Source organism: Mobula hypostoma, chromosome 3 (genome assembly GCF_963921235.1).
Source record: "Mobula hypostoma chromosome 3, sMobHyp1.1, whole genome shotgun sequence".
NCBI lineage: Eukaryota > Metazoa > Chordata > Chondrichthyes > Myliobatiformes > Myliobatidae > Mobula > Mobula hypostoma.
The window spans coordinates 76,845,087-76,865,615 of NC_086099.1; positions in this window are offsets into that span (position 1 = coordinate 76,845,087).

A 20,529-nucleotide genomic window follows, 5' to 3' on the forward strand; every position below is an offset into this window, starting at 1 on the left:
CCATGAGGTGTTGCCTCAAGGCAACACCTATCATCTCATTTATCAACCATCCAGGCCAAGCGATTTTCTCACAGCTATCATCAAACAAGAGGTACAGAAGCCAACAACTACCAGGTTCAAGAAGAGTTACTTCCTTTCAACCATTCAGTTCTTTAATCAACCTGTGTAATCCTAATTGTACGCCTCTACAGCAACACCATGGCTGCTTTGATCACATTGCACTACAATGGTCATTTTTTGGTTCTAGTTGTGCTTTTTCTTGTATAATTTTGTATAACTTATGTTTAATTTATGTTTTATGAATGATGTGCCTCTAATGATATGTGCTTGTGATGCTGCTACAAGGTTTTTATTGTCCTTGTGTATACATGTGTCTGTGCATGTGATCATAAAACCGACTTGACCTTGACTACTTTCATACAACTTTTTGAGCCATTCCCAAGTATCATGTTTGAATCAGTACTCTGTTTCCTGTCATACCATTCACTTATAGTTACTGTTAACAGATAGCTGCCTCACACTGTTTGCTAACTGTTGACTCAATTCCAGCTTCTTTCCCTGTGTTTAGAGTTCTAACCTTAATTCTGAGTGGGAAACCAGATTTCTTCTTCAGCTATAGAACAGAACAGAACAATATAGAAATAACTAGATTTATATATATCTAATTATTCTAAATAAAAACCACAAAACTGACTGGCTGTATTGTAAATTACTGCACTTTTTCAGAGATAAAATGGAAATAAAAATAATTATCCAAAGAAGTTTTATCTGCATTAAGGAGTATAAGATTTTGGAACCAACAATAGTTAGTATTAGATTCCTGAACTTTGTTCACCATTAAAGATGAGCTAATGAAACAATCTTCATCATTTGCATATATAGTATACATTTTCAGGAATAAATTAATTTGTGGGAAATTATAATTTTGGCTTTGAATCACTCCCACAGAAAAAAAAGCTCAAGCAAAAATACATGATAAGAAAGCTATTAACTTATTAAAAGATAGTATTATTTCTCATGACTGTTCATTGTTGCACAGTAGGAAACAATGCCTCTTTTGATACACAGTGTAGATAAATGGCTTGAACTCATGCTTCAAAATATATCATCCCATATGGAGTACCTTGAGTTACTTGTGATTTCCTGCCATATAGTCACTTCAATTTACAGCACAGAAGAGGTCATATTGAATGAAAGAAAAGTCTATTTCACTGCCCAGCTCTTGATCCATGTAGTCTGATAAATTCATTTGTCTGGTGCTCATCTGTGATGATGTTTCGGGCTCAACCGTCCATTCAGGCAGTGACTTTCATGTCCTACTACTTTTAGATGAAGCATTTTTCCTTTAGCTCCTCTCTTTTTCTTCACTAACCACCTTAAATTTTTAAATTTATGTCCCCTAATTATTGATCTCTTTGCCAAGTTAGATAGTTCATACATCTAGCCTCTGCAGGGTTCTTATAATTTTGAACAGCTTAACTACAGTGATGGAGTCATAGAGTTATACAATATGGAAACAGGCCCTTTAACCCAATTTATTCATGTCAACAAAGTAGCCGAACATAGCTAGTCCCATTTTTCTGTGTTTGACATATTTCCCTCAAAATGGTTCCAATACATGTGCCTGTCTAAGAGTCTTAAATATTGTAACTGTATCCATCTCTATCACTTCCTCTGGCAGTTTGATGCATACAACCACCAGCCTCTGTTGACTCTGAGGTCTCCTTTATATCTTTTCCTTCTCACTTTAACCCTATGCTCTTTAGTTTTAGATTATTCTCCCCAGGAATATTATGTATTCTCTCATAATTTTATATACATCCCTAAGATCAATCCTCATCTTCCTGTGCATCATGGAAGATAGCGCCAGTCTATCCCTTGTCTATTTTTAACTCAATACCCTCCAGTACCGGAGGCATTGTTGTGAATCTTTTCTACACACTTTCTAGATTAATGACATCCTCCCTATAGTGAGGTGACCAGAAATATACTGATTTGTACAGTACATGTATTCCAGTCAATATACTTTCCATTAGTAGAAGTTTGTCGAAGTTTTAGATGTCATGCCAAATCTTCACAAGCTCCTCAGAAACCAGAAGCACTGTTGTGCTTTCTTTGTAATGGCACTTAAGTGCTAGGCCTAGGAAGGATCCTCTGAAATGATAAAACTGAGGAATTTAAAGTTGATGAACCTCTCCACCTCTGATCATTGACCTCCTGATTCCTCCTCCTGAAGTCAATAATCAGTTCTTTGGTTTTATTGACATTGAGTCAGAGGTTGTTGTTATGACACCACGCAGCCAGATTTTCAATCTCTCTCCTATTACTGATTCATTCACTGAACAACAGTGGTGTCACCAGCAAGCTTAAATATGGCATTTGATCTATGCTTAGCCTCACAGTCATAAGTATAAAGCAAGTACACCAAAGGGCTAAGCACACAGTCTTGTGGTACATTTGTGCTGATGAGGATTGTGAAGGAGATGTTTTTGCCACTCAACCACTGCTATACTAATTAGGAATGTCCAAAGAAATCCTGTACTCGGTCCTCTGCCTCCCGCGACCATCTCTTTGTTGTCCTTATACCTGGAGCCTTGATCTTTAACCTGCACCTGTGTGCAGGTAGGAGGAGAACAGCCAAGCGATCAGATTTCCTGAAATGCTGGCTGAGGATGGAACGGTAGACATTAATAATTAGTATAGCAGTGGTCGAATGCGTTGGGACCCCTGGTGTTGCAGGTTATATTTTGATGATAATTGAACACAGATTTCTTCAAACAAGCCTGATTGAAGTTCCTGACAATGATTTGAAAGATGTTGGGGTAGGCTGTTTCTTGTTTGCTGACAGCAGCACTCAATACTTCAAATGCCCGTTTGACAACTGCCTTGGCTATATGTAAGCTGCCATCTGGATCATTGAGGACAACTCTTTTGGTAAATAGAACAATCGGCACTTAATTGTTTGATGTTCCAGGTCAGGGGAATAAGACTGGGACCAGACTGCTGTGTCTGAACACCACAAAGAGTTTATCATGAAACAGACCCCCACCTTTTGCCTTCTCCAAATCGGCAGGCTGTTCCATTTTGTGTACTGAGAAGCCCTTGGGTCTTACTGTTGTATTTGGTGTGTCCGGAGTGAGCCAGAATTGGCATGCATCTACACCGGGGAGCTCAATTTCAAGTACACTCAATAATTGGTGGTTATTAACATCTGTAGGTTATTAAGTTGGTCCATTAACTAAGTGTGAATCATGACCCACAGCACACATAAAGACGAACTACACTTGGCTAACTGAATGCCTCCTAGTGTCAGATGTTAATACATTGCAGTATCACAGTAGGTGCATACATCTGTACTTTCTTCACAATCTAGCACAGCATGTCCAGAGGCCAGGGCCATAATGCTGAGTCTTATATGAACACTATTTTATCCATGGCTAAAATCCAACATAAACATGTTTAACATGCTCATTGCCTCTGTACGTGTGCTCAGATACTAAGCAAGTCAAAGACTGAAATGGAGCAATAGCTAAGGATGCTTGTGACATGTTGCAAGAAGCAGAGAACTTCTGTCAAAGAATTATAGAATCATAAAATGTTTACAACACATCAGGAAGCCACTAAGCCAACGTTGAATCTATTATATCTACACTGGCTCTCTACCCACGTCTCTCATTCTAACTACTGGCCTTTTCTCAGCAATTTTACAACTGATGTTTGTGACTGACACCAAAATACCCAGAGGTACATGCAATCTGCTTTTGTCTGTGCTAATGCAAATCTCAACCATGCAATGCCCATTGTTTGGAGTTGTCCAAATGAATCTCTATCCCTTGTGTCCTTGTGCTCATGGCTTCATGTCATGGCTTTGGACTAATGATCCAGCTATTCCTTTACTGCTTCGTTCAAACTCCCTTTGACGATATTGAATGCATACAATCTACGTGGATTATTTTCTCCAACACTCTTGCTCAATCAGCTGTGAGAAGATGTGATCTTATCTTTAATAGTGGGTTTGACAGTCACTCTATTATTATAATTTAAGCATTATTCTGAGCCATTAGATTGCTGCTGACAAGTTATCTTGTCAGGATCCAATTGAGTTGCCAGGCAGTAACAAGATAACTTGTTAAGTGATAATGGATTCAGCTTGGTCACTAAAAGTACATATCAAAAGTTTAAAGAAGAAATAAACAAAAATGTAAGAAAGGAAAAAAGATTTAGAAAAAAATGACAGCAATAAACCAAGTTCTATGAAAATATTGAAGAAATCCAGGGATATGATTTATTGACGAGGTCGCATGGTGATGGTTATGCTTATGGATTCCCTGTGGAAATTCATCCTTAGCAATGGAATCATGACAATGTTCCAAACCTAACTGTAGATATGATTGTTTATCTCTTTCACTTCATGGAACATGTGGTAAAAATAACTATCGCCATCTGAGTTTGGAATTCCCGGAAGATTCCCAAGGGGGTTAATTGACAACTTTGCATTTATATATCCACTTCTGTCTAAGAATATTAACAATTGCACATATGGCAAAAGATTCCTGAAAACCATAACTTATTTAGTGAGGAATTTGGCCCTGATAAACAGTTTCCATTTTAATCTCTATCACTTTATTTTTTTCCAAGATTTAAACAACATTCAATTTGTATTGGGAGTGTACTTCATCAAAACAAAAGAGTGATGTTCGTCTTTGTACTTTCTTTTGTGAAATAATGAAAGTCATTTACAACTTGTGTTTTGTAGGAATATGTACTTTATTGCTTTGGATTTTAAGTTCCAACTTTTTTCATTGTTAAAGTTAATCCCATAAAATTTTTGTCACATCTCCAGAAACTTATTTTTTTTCACTGAACCGCCTCCCTAATGTCCTATTTTCAGAGCTGTGTTTTTCCCATTAATCATACACTCATTGCAACTCAGCCTTGCTTTATCTCTTAGAAGAGATGCAAAGGATTTCTCAGGCTGCCAATTCACAGCCATCATGGACATTAGGAAAAAATGCAACTTGACAACAGTATATCTTTTATCAAATCAACAATATAATGAACAAAGTGGACATCTTAAGTCTTGAAAGGTAATTGGAACTTTCAACTGATACTTTTTGACTTAATAGGAACCAGGAATCTGGGCTGCATGGGCATCATTTTTAACATGCAAATCATACAGAGAATCTGTTTTGTGTAATTTTATTATGTTTGCATGTCTGCCCATTGGGAAACTGTACTGGACACTACCAGATCCAGATACAATGCATCCTTTTAGGTGTTATTCATATCTGTGAAGATGTCCCATTTCTAAATAAAAGATACTTGTCTAATTGCGTGTGACATACGACCTTTGGATTTATTTCTTAGTAAGTGAAGAGTGAATAGGTTTGAATTAAGAAATCTTCAAAAAACATTAATATTTTACTTTTAATGCTTCACTGTTTTTATGTCCTTGCTTGACTTTTCAGTGCTCTGCTTAGGTTAGAAATCTTTGCACAGCACTGACATATGATACAGATCTTGAAAAATTAGGTATCCGTTCCTCCCGCTGGTTCAGTGCGGATAATTGTGTCGGTAGGACAGGTGTGTGACCAATATCTTCAAGCCATGAGTAACGTGCTGTACGTTTTCACTGCTAATGTAATGGCTGCTCTATGATGTTCCACTGCTAAGGTCATGGTTTCTCTGTAGCAGTGACGTTTGGGCTATGACAAGAGATAACAGGGCCTTTGGAATGTACGTTAGCCAATGAGCAGAATGTTTTTCTTTCTTGTGTCTCATTCTGCCCTGCAGAGCTGATGTATGGTTAGAATGACAACAAAGTTTTCTGAATCTTTGAATCTTTGAATCTTAGAGGCGAGGCTTGAGGCTAGAGACTAGAGGCGAGGCTTGAGGGGAGGCTGGAGACCAGAGACTTGAGGCGAGGCTGGAGCCCAGAGACTTGGGCTGAGGCTTGAGACTAGAGGCTTGAGGCTTGGGGTCTTGAAGCTTGGCTTGGGGCGAGGCTTGAGACTTGAGGCGAGGCTCGACTAGACACTTGAGGCGAGCCTTGGCTAGAGGCTTGGTGTCTTGAAGCTCCTCCTGGGCAGGGCGCGGATCACCTGGGCAGGGTGCGGATCTCCACCTGATGTAGGCAAGGGACAGGAAGGGAAAGAACCCACTGCAGGGTAACGTCAATCTGGCCTGGCTTACCCGACGGAGGCAAGGGACAGGAAGGGACAGAACCAACTGTAAGGTAACGGCAATCTGGCCTGACTTACCCGACGGAGGCAAAGGACAGGAAGGGACATAGATACAGGGTGGCTCCAAGACAAGACTTCAGGCGATGCGAGGCTAGAGTTACCGGCAAGACAAGGCAAGGCTTCCGGCAATGCAAGGCGAGAACAAGAACTTCAGGCAAGGTGAGGCGAAGAGTTACTGGCAAGACCCGGCAAGGCTTCAGGCAAGGAGACAGAAGGCAGGGGAAGGGATACAAGGAGTAAGAACAAGAACAATCCAGCAGCCACGCCCTGGTCTCTGGAGGTATTTATGCAGCCAGCCCCAACGAGAATCGGCTGCCTCAATTAATGCTCAACAGCAACAGAAACAGGGTAGACAGGAAAACCTGGAGCAAGGGTCGATGGACCTGAATGCGAACTTTACAGACCGGACCATGACAGAGGGTTACATATGTGTCCTCTTTAGCTTAACTTTCCCCTTAGTTCTATGAAAGACTTTTTAGATAACTGCTCTGGCTCCCATAAAGGCACCTTCTTCATACTCTGACTGGCACAGGTTCACTCATAATGATGACATGGCAACTGAGAGTTCTCCATGAGGTTGCTAGAGAAATCACCCAGACCACAGTTCAACGCAGTAAATAGAAAGAAAGCATGATAGTGATTCATTAAAAATAAAACTATCTGATTACATGATATTTGGGAACCCCATTGGGTATTACCACTATTAGCTTTCAAATCAGTGAGACCCTGACCTTTGTAGGAAATTGAGAAGTGACTTCCTTAAAGCTATTAGGAATGCCAAGACACAATACCAGACTAAGGCTGAGATCCAGACTGGCAGTCAGTTATGGCAAGGCTTACATGCTAAAATGGACGACAAAACAAAGTTGGGCAGCATCACTGACAACAGCACATTTCCTTCCCATGAGCTTAACATAATCTATGTGCATTTTGAACAGAAGGGGATTGGAATGTCACCACCCACCCTGACAGTTTCCGATACATCTGAACCCAAGGTTACCACTGCAGATGTTGCAGATCAATCTTCCAAAGAACAAACCTACTGAAAGCATCTGGACTGGATAGTGTCTCCGGTAGAGACCTTAGATCAGCTGGCAGGGGTATTTGCAAACATTTTCAACTTCACCCTGCTTGGGCTGGGTGTTGGGCACATGGCCAAGTGGTTAAGGCATTCCTCTAGTGATCTGAAGGTGTGGCACCGTGTTTGTGTCCTTGAGCAAGGCACTTAACCACACATTGATGTAGTGTTTGTGCGAGGAGTGGTGCCCCACACATGTAACAGTTTCTTCCCCAAAGCCATCAGACTCCTCAATACCCAGAGCCTGGACTGACACCTCTATTTATTTATAATTATAAACCTACTGCCCTCTACTGTGCATATTGTCTTGTTTATTATTTGTTGTAATGCCTGCACTGTTTTGTGCACTTTATGCAGTCCTGGGTAGGTCTGTAGTCTAGTGTAGTTTTGTGTTGTTTTTTACGTAGTTCAGTGTAGTTTTTGTATTGTTCATGTAGCACTGTGGTCCTGAAAAAACGTTGTCTTGTTTTTACTGTGTACTCGACTAGCAGTTATGGTCGAAATGACAATAAAAAGTGACTTGATTTGACTTGGCTTCCAATCTGCGCCTTGTAGGGCATGAAAATGCTCGAGGCAGGCCTCTCATGGTCTGAGTCGACGTTCCCTCCCCCTCCCTTGCTTCAATCTAAGGTTCCCACCTGGTTTAATTAAACCACTATCATCTTCGTTCTTAAGTAAAACAAAATCATGTGCCATAAAAACTACTGCCTGGTGGCTCTGACATCCTGTTTCGAAAGGCTGGTCATAGCATGCATCAACTTCAGCCTCCGAGGCATCCTCAGCTCACTGCAATTCATTCCGCCGAAACAAGTCCTCAGCAGGTGCCATCTTCTTGGCCCTACACTAAATTTTAGAGCACCATCGAAAGCATCCTATCCTGATGCATGATGGCCTGGTATGGCAACTGCTCTGCCTGTGACTGCAAGAAACTGTAGACAATCCAAAGTCAAATTCAAAGTACATTTATTGTCAAAGTATGTATGCAGTATACAAGCATGAGATTCATCTTCCCACAGAGCGAGGGGGTTGGGGATTGTTATCATTGCTGTTCTTTTTCTGTGAGTGAGGGGGTTGGGGATTGTTACTGTCACTGTTTTTCTCTGCGCGTGAGGGGGACAGGGATTGTTATTGTCGCTGTTTTTTCTGTGGGGAGAGGTGGGGGATTTGATGCTAATGTCACTGATTTTTTCTGCTGGGGAGGGGATGGAGATTGTGGGGGTCTGAAAGTTTTATTTCTTTTCCCTTTCATGCCGGGTGGGGGCGTGGGGTGGTGTGTTAACGTCTTTCCTTTCATCATCTCCCATGATCTTTCTGTATATCATGGCAGTCAGGAGAAGACAAATATCAGAGTTGCATTGTACATGCATTCTTCGAATATAAAATGAACCTCTGAAAAAGGCATTTAAAAGCAGGAGAGGAAGAAGTAGTTTCATGAACTGTTTGTAGCACGCCACCATTAGTCACATTAATTGCAGGCGGTACCTTGACACAATTCAGAACATCATGGAAACCAGCCTCCTCTCAAAAGACTCTGTCTACACTTCTTGCTGCCTTGGCAAAGCAGCCAGTGTAGCCGAAGTCCCTACACACCCCAGGTATTCTCTCCTCTCCCAACTCCCATCAGTCAGAAGTACAAAGTCTTGAAAGCATGTATCACCAGGCTGAAGGTCTGCTTCTATCTTGCTGTTATAATATTTCTGAACCATTCCCTAGTATGTTAAGATGGACTCGTGACCTTATAATCTACCTCTTAATGACCTTTCACCTCCTGTCTCCCTGCACATCACTTTCAGAATCAGAATCAGAATTAGAGAGGTCTTGGATACTACAAAAGCTGGTACCCAAGATGGAGCTGATGCCACGCACCCCCCCCACCCCCATACCAGACAGTGTAGCAGCTTGTCAGAATGCTCTCCATGGTACAGCTATAGAAGTGTGTTTTAGGTGACAAACCAAATCTCTTTAAACTCCTAATGAAATATAGCTGCTGTCTTGGCTTCTTTATAGCTGCATCGATATGTTGGGAGCAGGTTAGATCCTCAGAGATCTTGACACCCAGGAACTTGAAATTGCTTACTCTCTCCACTTCTGATTCCTCTGTAACTCTCGGTTTGGCTAGCGGCTTAATCTAGGGGATGACAGTCCCCGGCCCGACCAAACTTAAGAAATCGTGTTTGGGTGGATGCTGTGCAATGTGTCCCGTTACAAATCAGTACCACGAAATAACAAACAGTACACAATAAGCAATTAAACAATTGAGTTTTATAATTCTTATTGACTATAAAGAAACAAAAATAAGAAAAGGGCCCATTCTCATGAAAGAGTCCAATGCTCAAACCTTGGAGCTCACTGATAAGGTCATTTTTCCACCAACGACCTTCTCTGATCATCACTGACCTTTGGACCCTTACTCCAAGTCCACTCTGTCTGGTGGTCTACCAAATCCTCCATTCATGTCTTCTCTCCTCACCTCTCCCCAGCAAAAGACCGCAAAATCCCTGCTCCTCGACCCACAAGAAAGAACAGCATCCCTCTCATTGGAGAGCACACATTCCAAAGTCCCATTATCTCTAGTCATAACCCAAACGTTGCTGCTACAGAGAAACCATTACATTAGCAGTGAAACTTTACAGTGCGTTACATCTCTATAAGGATTGGTTCGTGTTCCCTCATCTTAATCTTCCTGAAGTCCATGTTCTGCTTTTGCATCTTACTGGCATTGAGTGCAAGGTTGTTGCTGTGACACCACACAACCAGCTGGTATATCCCACTCCTGTACATCCTCTCATCTCTATCTGAGGTTCTACCAGCATTGGCTGTATCATCAGCAAAATTTATCGATGGTATTTGAGCTATACCTAGCCACACAGTCATGGGTATTGAGGGAGTAGAGCAGTGGGTTAAGCACACATCACTGAGGTGCGCCAGTGTTGATCATCAGCGAGGAGGAGATATTATCACCAATCCACAAAGATTGTGGTCTTCTGGTTAGGAGGACAAGGAAGTTGAGGATCCAATTGTAAAGGGAGGTACAGAGGCCCAGGGTATGTAGCTTATCGATCAGGACTGTGGGAATTAGCTCTGTAACTGTAGCACAAAATTCTGCACTCTGTTATTGCTTTCCCTTGTACTACCTCAATGCACTGTTGTAATAAATTCATCTGTTTGAACAGTATGCAAGATAAGTTTTTCACTGAACATCAGTACATATGACAGACCTGCCACCCTCAGAACCAAATGAAACATTGCAGCACTCTTCTATAGCATATATATCCTTCTTTAGGGAAGTAAACCAAAATTGTACACAAAGCTCCAGGGCAATCTCCTCAAAGTCTTATGTAATTTTACCAAGCCATCTTTCATCTTGTAATCAAGTGCTCTTGCAATAAAAAAACAAAGCAATTTGCTTTTCTAAATGCCTGCTGCACCTGTTAATTTCCACTGACTCGTGTACAAGGACAACCAGGAGCTATTAGAAACATAGAAACATAGAAAATAGGAGCAGGAGTAGGCCATTTGGCCCTTCGAGACTGCACCGCTATTCAGTATGATCATGGCTGATCATCCAACTCAGAACCCTGTACCAGCCTTCCCTCCATACCCCCTGATCCCTTTAGCCACAAGGGCCGTATCTAACTCCCTCTTAAATATAGCCAATGAACTGGCCTCAACTGTTTCCTGTGGCAGAGAATTCCACAGATTCACCACTCTCTGTGTGAAGAAGTTTTTCCTAATCTCGGTCCTAAAAGGCTTCCCCTTTATCCTCAAACTGTGACCCCTCATTCTGGGCATCAAAAATTCTTAATTTCTCATCTGTTAGAAATATAATGCTTTTAAATTTTGTTCTAAAACAGTGGATAACTTCACATATCCACACTTTACTCTATCAGTCCTGTTTGTTTTCCCATTCAATTACCTTATATACGGTATGTCCTTTTCAAGTTTTGAAGTATTCTCATCTGTTACATTTCTTCAATGGAGACTTGAGTACAACTTTCCCTCTTCCACCTGGTAATGTCCTTCCAAAACAGAAGTCAGGATATACCAGCAGTTCAAATGATGCAGCTTTCCCATTGTACCTAACTGTGAGAATTTAGAGCCTTAATCCTTGGGATGATGGTTTGGGAGAGGACATTGGCCAACATCCTTAGAAATGTATTTATCTTAAAATGGAAATGTACATGCACTCAGTACTGGCCTGAGAACTGTTCAGGCGGATCCCCTTTAAGTCAATTATGCCCCACAATTACAAAAAGGGCATTGCCATCAGTTCTGTTCCCTCACCTATTTCCTCATTATTAATTACCTCTCACATGCTTATCAATTCCCATTTCTCCTCACTTGATTCTCCTGCAGCCCATGTGCACTCAGCTTAATTTACAGTAGCCGATGAACCTGCCAGGTAGCACATCTTTGGGATGTGGGAGGAATCTGGAGAATCCAGGGAAAACCTGTGTGGACTCTCAAATAATGTACTCATTCCATACATTCAGCTTTCTCAGTGAAGCTGTGCAGTGGAAGCACTAACTGCTGCACCAGTATTGTCCTTGAGTTCAACATGGTGTCATTTCTTGATCAGTATGGATTAACATGAACTCAGAGATAACATGTACAATGTATTTCTTCCAGTAGATTCAGAAATGCTATATTGATACTGTATGGGAAAGATTAATAATCTTTGCAATGGAATTTTAATCAGATTTCAAGTTTAGGAACAGTTTTGCAGGTTCAGCAAATTGGCAACACAAATATTTGAGTGTGACTTAATCCATGCATCGTGGTGTCTGTTGAAGAAAAGACCGGCAGAGTAAATTGATGGCTCATTCCTACAGTGCTTCTAGCTTCACTAGGCAGGAATGAGAATAAGGATGGACAGACCAGTGCAGCTGATGGTAATACTTGCAGATGAACGCCTGCCAATTTGGTACAATATATTTTGGTCCTGGACCAACTGATTCTCATTAAAAATTAGGCAGTTTAATTGGATAGATGGATGGAAATCTTTGACAGATGCTATTTATTTTTAGTAAAAATTATTAGCACAGACTGATATTGGCAGATTGGGACCCATCATTTCTGTCGTCACAACTCTGTCCATAGCTATTGGAATTCAAAGACCATTAAAGTTCTTTGTAAAAGACATATAAAGTAATATCAGTTGCAATTGCTTGTTGGTCTACGGCTAATGAAGACATACAAATTTATCAGCAGTGGACAGACCGATGGGTGGGTAAAACAGCCAACTGGCCAGTGGAACTCTTCAGCAGCCTAAATACCTGAGACTAAAGAGGATAGTCAGGAAGATCTGTAAATGGGCTTACATGATAGAGCTCATCTATTTGGGTGTGAAATTTGATGGTGATTTTAGGAAGAGAAAGAAGATATAAACTGGCAGGGCACATGCTTTGTGTGAAGGCAAAAGAGACTGCAGATGTTGGAATCTGCAACAAAAAGTACTCATCTGGAAGTATGAGGGAGTGGTGATATGTGGAACAAAATGAACAGAGTTTGGAGGCTAATGGAGGCTGTGCTGCATAAGTCAATAACAGAATGGGGATGAGGGCTGGAATGGGAATAGGAAGAGGTGAATAAAGGGAGAGTAAGGCTAGGTAGACAGTCATGTGTGTGCAAAAGGAGATCACCAAGGATATAGATTATCTGAAATTGGAAAATTTATTAATCATTCTAATGGGTTGTAAGCTACCCAAAGGTATATGTGCTGTATTCAATATACTCAGACAGTGAATGATCTAACCTAAATGAACCATTGCCAAAGGCCCAGTATATATTAGCTTTCATTTTTGCACATACTGGAGGATTAGAAGTATTTCTACTCAGCTCAGAAATGAAACCTATGGACAATTTGACGCCCAGTCTGCCTTTCCTTTTAGCAGCTCCCAGCCCTGGCCAGACAGTCAGCTCAATATGCCAGTTAGCTCAGTCACAAGCTGTTGCATTGGCTTCACCTACCGATGGTCCATAGGTTGCTTTTCAACAAGGTTTGATCTAAAATTTAATCTGGGCCTCATGATACAAAAGCAAGAGGGCAAAGCAACCACATAGCAGGCGTCTGCGTATTTCAGGTGGGCATTGAATTTCACGCTCAAGGTCTCTCTGCTGATGAATTGAAAATAATTCTGAGATTAGTAAAAGCAATGTGTGAGCTATTGGTGCTGAATTTAAGAATGAGAGACAATAAGTTATCCATCATTTTAAGGGCTTATTCTTTGTTACGATTGTGACAAGCATTGTGAATCTGTTCATATTAATTTTTATAGCAATATTGAATTAGATACATATTTCCTCTTGCCAGATGCATCAAGAAAACATCCCATTGTTGACAAAGTACCTGGTGAAATTTTTGCCTTTGACTAGGCCAGATGGCAACTGAGTCAATATTGATCCAGCCTCCTGTTTGGTACCACAAACTAGAATTAAAACCACCCGTTTCTCACCTCACTCTCTGTGAATCTACTTAAAATGTTGAGTGCTTCCAAGATATATATTTTTTAATTTTAGGAAAATAACTGCCATTAATAGAGTAGATAGCAATTATGATCAGAGACATGATGCAAGGTTTGTGATGGGAGAATAAAAAGAAAGGTGGAACAGAAATGCCCATTTGGATATAAAGGAGGCAAACAAAATGCAGAGCAATTTCTCACTTGCATTTTTGACAGAGATAGGGTTTTAGTCAAAGTGCTGATGAAGGAAGGTAACGTAGATGATTAACAAAATTAATACCCTTTAAATAAAGAGTCCTGATGAAGGATTTTTCCCCTCCACACATACTGCCTATCCCATTGAGATTTTTCAGCTCCTTTGTATATTGCTGCACATTTCCAGTATCTGTAGTCTCTTGTGCCTCTACATTTAACTCCGAAAAGGTGGACTTTCCAAATCACAGAAATTCAGCAGCTGAGTTAAAGCAAAGATCACTATATTGAGGAGTTGTGTATCTTCCCACCAGTGCTTGTGGGTCAGGAGAAGAAGTGTTCCATTCTATTGTCCCATCAACCTGCACCTCACTCCATAATTGAAACTGTCATGGAAAAAACAACGCCCCAGACTGACCAATACTTTTCTGTTTCCTTCCCTCTCCTTCCACAAAAGGATGTTCATCATAATCTTCGACTTTTCCAAAGCTGTCTTTTATCCATATCTAATAAACTACGCTCACTCAATTCTACATGATATGCTTCACCTCCACCACATTCATTCCTCATTCGAACAGAGATATATAACACAGATTCTGCCAACCATATCCAAGGTGACCATCGACACCCACCTGTACCAATCCTATCTCCCAGCACTTGGGCCCATACCTTTCTAAGCCTGAGCAATTAAAGTACTTATTTTGATCATAGAAAATAGAAGAATAGAGCCTATGATGTCTTTGTTGACCACAATGCAAATTAAACTGCATGTCTGCTTGCAAGAAGTCTGTATCTCTCCATTCCATGCCTGTTCATTTGCCTGTCTAAATACCTCTTACATATTATATTATATTGTGGCGGTGTGCTACACACAGCGCTAGAATAACCACACGGAGTCGGTGAGTTAGAGTTGCGATGAAAGAGATTTATTCAAACTTCGCGGCCTGCTTTAAAGCCTTCCCGTTCCCGCCCTCCCTGGGCGGGATTGCTGTGGGGAATGCATATTCCCAGACCCTTTCTGCACGCGGGATTTTCCCCCTGCTGGTGAAGATGGCCTGGCGCCCTTTTTGGGGCCGGCCCTCTGCCTGTGCGCGCTGTTGTGAGCCGGTTCGTGGGTGCCAGAAAGTGGGTCGCCACATAACGCCCCCCCCCCCAGAACCGGCGATACCTCCCCCAATGTCCACAGTCTGTCTGGATCGGCCTCTGTTTGGGAGGTCTGCCCCTGCGCCGCGGTGCCTGAGCCTGGACCGGCTGCGCCAAGTCCACATGGGCCGGTTTGAGTCGGTCCACCGTGAAAACCTCCTCTCTCCCCCCAATGTCCAGCACGAACGTGGACCCATTGTTCCTGATCAACTTAAACGGCCCCTCGTAGGGCCGCTGTAGCGGTGCCCGGTGTCCGCCCCGTCGTACAAAAAGAAACTTACAGTTCTCCAGGTCTGTGGGTACACAGGTCGGGCTCTGTCCATGCTGTGAAGTGGGTATGGGGGCCAGGTTACCGAGCCTCTCATGTAGTCTGTCCAGGACTGCTGTGGGTTCTTCCTCTTGCCCCCTTGGGGCTGGTATGAACTCTCCTGGGACTACCAGGGGTGTGCCGTACACCAACTCGGCCGATGAGGTGTGCAGATCCTCTTTGGGCACCGTGCGTATTCCGAGCAGGACCCAGGGAAGCTCGTCCACCCAGTTAGGCCCCTCCAGGCGGGCCATGAGAGCCGATTTCAGGTGATGGTGGAAGCGCTCCACTAGTCCGTTCGACTGTGGGTGGTAGGCAGTTGTGTGGTGTAGCTGAGATCCTAAAAGGTTGGCCATAGCCGACCACAGGCTGGAGGTGAACTGGGCGCCCCTGTCGGAGGTAATGTGGGCCGGTACCCCGAAGCGGGCTACCCAGGTTGTGATCAGTGCTCGGGCGCAGGATTCGGAGGTGGTGTCGCTGAGCAGGACTGCCTCTGGCCATCTGGTGAACCGGTCTATCATAGTTAGGAGGTACCGCGCTCCTGGTGACACTGGCAGGGGCCCCACGATATCCACATGGATGTGGTCGAACCTCCGGCGGGTGGGTTCGAACCGCTGCGGCGGAGCCTTGGTGTGCCGCTGCACCTTGGCCGTTTGGCACTGCATGCACGTTTTGGCCCATTCACTGACCTGTTTACACAGTCCATGCCACACGAACCTGTTGGCGACCAGCCGGACGGTTGTCCTGATGGAGGGGTGCGCTAAGTCGTGAATGGACTCGAAAACCCGCCGGCACCAGGCCGCTGGGACGACGGGGCGGGGTTGGCCGGTAGCTACGTCACATAGTAGGGTCCTCTCACCTGGGCCTACGGGGAGGTCTTGGAGCTGCAAACCGGAGACTGCAGTCCTGTAACTGGGGATCTCAGCGTCTGCCTGCTGTGCCTCTGCCAGCGCTGCATAGTCCACCCCCTGGGACAGGGCCTGTATGGTAGGTCTGGAAAGTGTGTCCGCCATGACGTTGTCCTTTCCCGAGACATGCCGGATGTCTGTCGTGTATTCGGAGATGTAGGACAGATGTCGCTGCTGGCGGGACGACCAGGGGTCGGACACCTTCATGAATGCAAAGGTAAGCGGTTTGTGGTTTGTGAACGCGGTGAAGGGCCTACCTTCTAAGAAGTACCTGAAATGCCGGATTGCCAGGTATAGTGCCAATAGCTCCTGGTCGAAAGCACTGTATTTGAGTTCAGGTGGTCGCAGGTGTTTGCTGAAGAACGCCAGGGGTTGCCAGCGACCCTCGATGAGTTGTTCCAGCACTCCACCGACCGCTGTGTTGGATGCGTCCACCGTGAGGGCAGTAGGAACGTCCGTTCTGGGGTGCACTAGCATCGCGGCGTTTGCCAAGGCTTCTTTGGTTTTAACAAAAGCGGTTGCGGCCTCTTCGTCCCAGGTAATGTCCTTGATCTTACCCGACATTAGAGTGAACAGGGGTCGCATGGTTCGGGCTGCTGAGGGGAGGAAACGGTGGTAGAAATTCACCATACCCACGAATTCCTGCAGGCCTTTGATTGCGTTGGGTCGGGGGAAGTTGCGGACCGCGTCTACCTTGGCGGGCAGTGGGGTTGCCCCGTCTTTAGTAATCCTGTGGCCCAGGAAGTCGATCGTGTCGAGTCCGAACTGGCATTTGGCTGGGTTGATTGTAGGGCCGAATTCGCTCAGTCGGGAGTAGAGCTGGCGGAGGTGGGACAGATGCTCCTGCCGACTACTGCTGGCTATGAGGATGTCATCCAAATAGATGAATGCAAAGTCCAGGTCGCGTCCCACGGCGTCCATTAGCCGCTGGAAAGTCTGTGCGGCATTCTTTTGACCACACGGCCTTCGGAGGAATTCGAAAAGTCCGAACGGGGTGATAAGTGCTGTTTTGGGGATGTCGTCCGGATGTACAGGGATTTGATGGTATCCCCGGATGAGGTCTACCTTGGAAAAGATCCTTGCGCTGTGTAGGTTTGCTGCGAAGTCTTGAATGTGCGGCACAGGGTAGCGGTCTGGCGTTGTAGCCTCGTTCTGTCTGCGGTAGTCACCGCATGGTCTCCAGCCCCCCGTTGCCTTGGGCACCATGTGAAGGGTGGAGGCCCATGGGCTGTTGGACCATCGTATGATCCCCAATTCCTTCATCTTCTTGAACTCCTCCTTCGCCAGTCGGAGCTTGTCCGGGGGAAGCCTTCGAGCACGGGCGTGGAGGGGTGGTCCCTGGGTCGGGATGTGGTGCTGTACTCCGTGTCTGGGCATGGCTGCCGTGAACTGCGGTGTCAGAGCTGATGGGAAATCCGCCAGGACCCTGGTGAATTCGTCGTCGGACAGCGTGATGGAGTCCAGGTGTGGGGCTGGCAACTGTGCTTCACCCAGGGAGAACGTTTGAAAAGTCTTGGCGTGGACTAATCGCTTCCCTTGCAGGTCGACCAGCAGGCTGTGGGCTCGTAGAAAATCTGCCCCCAGCAGTGGTTGGGCCACGGCGGCCAGTGTGAAGTCCCACGTGAACCGGCTGGAGCTGAACTGTAGCCGTACCGTGCGGGTGCCGTAGGTTCGTATCGTGCTGCCATTTGTGGCCCTCAGGGTGGTCCCGGTTCTCTGTTGCGGGTGTCGTAACTCGTTGGAGGTAAGACGCTGATCTCCGCTCTGGTGTCGACCAAAAAGCGGCGTCCCGACTGCTTGTCCCAGATGTACAGGAGGCTGTCCTGATGGCCAGCCGCCATAGCCATCAGCGGCGGCTGGCCCTGGCGTTTCCCGGGAATTTGCAAGGTGGTCTGCAGCGGCGGGCCTCTGTGCCCCGCCGCTGGTGGTAGAAACACCATTGTTCGTTGGGCTCCTCACTCCCATCGCCGGGTTTCGTAGGCTCTGCTGCCGGGCCTGGTCTGGTCTGTCGTTGGGCACATGGCTTGGTGATCTGTGCGACGGGTGCCCCTCTCTCTTTCCTGGCATTCCACAGCACATCTGCTCGGGCCGCCACCTCCCGGGGGTTGCTGAAATCTGCGTCGGACAGCAGCAGGCATATGTCCTCGGGCAGTTGCTCTAAGAACGCCTGCTCAAACATGAGGCAGGGTTTGTGTCCTTCAGCCAGGGCCAGCATTTCGTTCATTAATGCCGATGGCGGCCTGTCTCCCAAACCATCCAGGTGCATTAAGCGGCGTGCTCGTTCGCGCCGTGAGAGTCCGAAAGTCCTTATGAGCAGGGCTTTGAATGCTGTGTATTTGCCATCCTCTGGGGACGACTGTATAAACTCCTCAACTTGTGCAGCTGTCTCCTGGTCGAGGGAGCTCAGCACATAGTAGTAGCGAGTGGACTCCGAGGTTATCTGCCGAATGTGGAATTGTGCTTCTGCTTGTTCGAACCATAATTGGGCTCGCAGCGTCCAGAAGCTTGGCAGTTTTAACGAAACTGCGTGAACCGATGCAGCTTCGGTCATCTCTGGTCCAAATATCGTTTGGGCCGTCGGGGTCACCAATTGTAGCAGTGTGCTACACACAGCGCTAGAATAACCACACGGAGTCGGTGAGTTAGAGTTGCGATGAAAGAGATTTATTCAAACTTCGCGGCCTACTTTAAAGCCTTCCCGTTCCCACCCTCCCTGGGGCGGGGCTGCTGTGGGGAATGCATATTCCCAGACCCTTTCTGTGCGCGGGATTTTCCCCCTGCTGGTGAAGATGGCCTGGCGCCCTTTTTGGGGCCGGCCCTCTGCCTGTGCGCGCTGTTGTGAGCCGGTTCGTGGGTGCCAGAAAGTGGATCGCCACAATATCTCCAAGCTTTTCTGGTTGTGCATTCCAGGCACCAACCACACTCAGTGTGAAAAACTTGTCATGAATGCCCTCTAGCATTTGACATTTCCAACTTGGGAAAAAGACTCCAATTATCTAGCCTTTCCATGCCTCCTGTGATGCTGTAACTTCAATCAGGTCACCGCTCAGCTTTTGTCTCTCCAGAGAAAACAATCCAGGTTTGTACAATATCTTATAGCTGAAACCTCAGTAATCCAGATAACATTCTGGTGAACTTCTCCAAAGCCTTCACATTCACCGGAACTGCAAACAATACTCCAGATGAGGCCTGATAGGTTTTGTAACTCCCAAAACTAATCGGCAGAAAAACATAGGAGCCGAGAAACATGACTACTCAGTTTTTTTTTGTTTAATGAGATGCTCACATATGACATGATGGCATAATGATATATGCGATTCACTTACTTCTTACATATATCCCATAATGAATTATGTAAAGAAACAAAGAATGATTAATCAAACAGCATATTTACAATATTACTCATATATTACTGAAATATTAAATAAACTACACTCCTCTCTGCTTAGGTATAAACTCAAACTCAACATAGAATGCATCTCAGTTCAAATATATAATGTATTGCTCTCTAGCATCATATGTATACAGTAGAGTGCAAAAGTCTTAGGGACATATATATAGCTAAGATGCCTTAGACTTTTGCGCAGTAATGTATTTACTGTGCAAAAGTCCAATTCCCCTTGGGATCAATAAAGTATGTCTATCTATCTATTTGTCAACATAGAGCAGAGAGTGAGTTTGTAAATCTGGTAAAGGCAAAGGATGTTGGGAATGGCAGGTGTTGAGCACCGGGTGTCGGGGGAGGGAGGATGTGGGACAGGTGGCAGAGTGCCAGGGGCAGGTGTTGGTGCAGGTATAGGCACACCTGGCCCTGAGATGCCAGGCAAGATCATTTGATTCCAAACCATTGATTTATTGATCATTACAGAATGTCCCTCTGGTGCTTTCCACTCTCTCACTTCTCCCTTCTCCTTTTCTCAAACATGATTTCCCTCCCCCTGCTCCCTTCGCATTCACAATCCACAATAGAGACTCATATCAGAATCAGGTTTATCAACACTGACACATGTCATGAAATTTGTGAATTTTTTTGTGACTGCAGTATAGTGCAATACATAAAATTACTACAGTATTATGCAGGAGTCTTATATATATGATATGCCTAAGTCTTTGCACAGTAATGTACTTCTTATATATAACCCATAATGAATGATGTAAACAAACAAAGAATACTAATCAAACAATATATTTACAA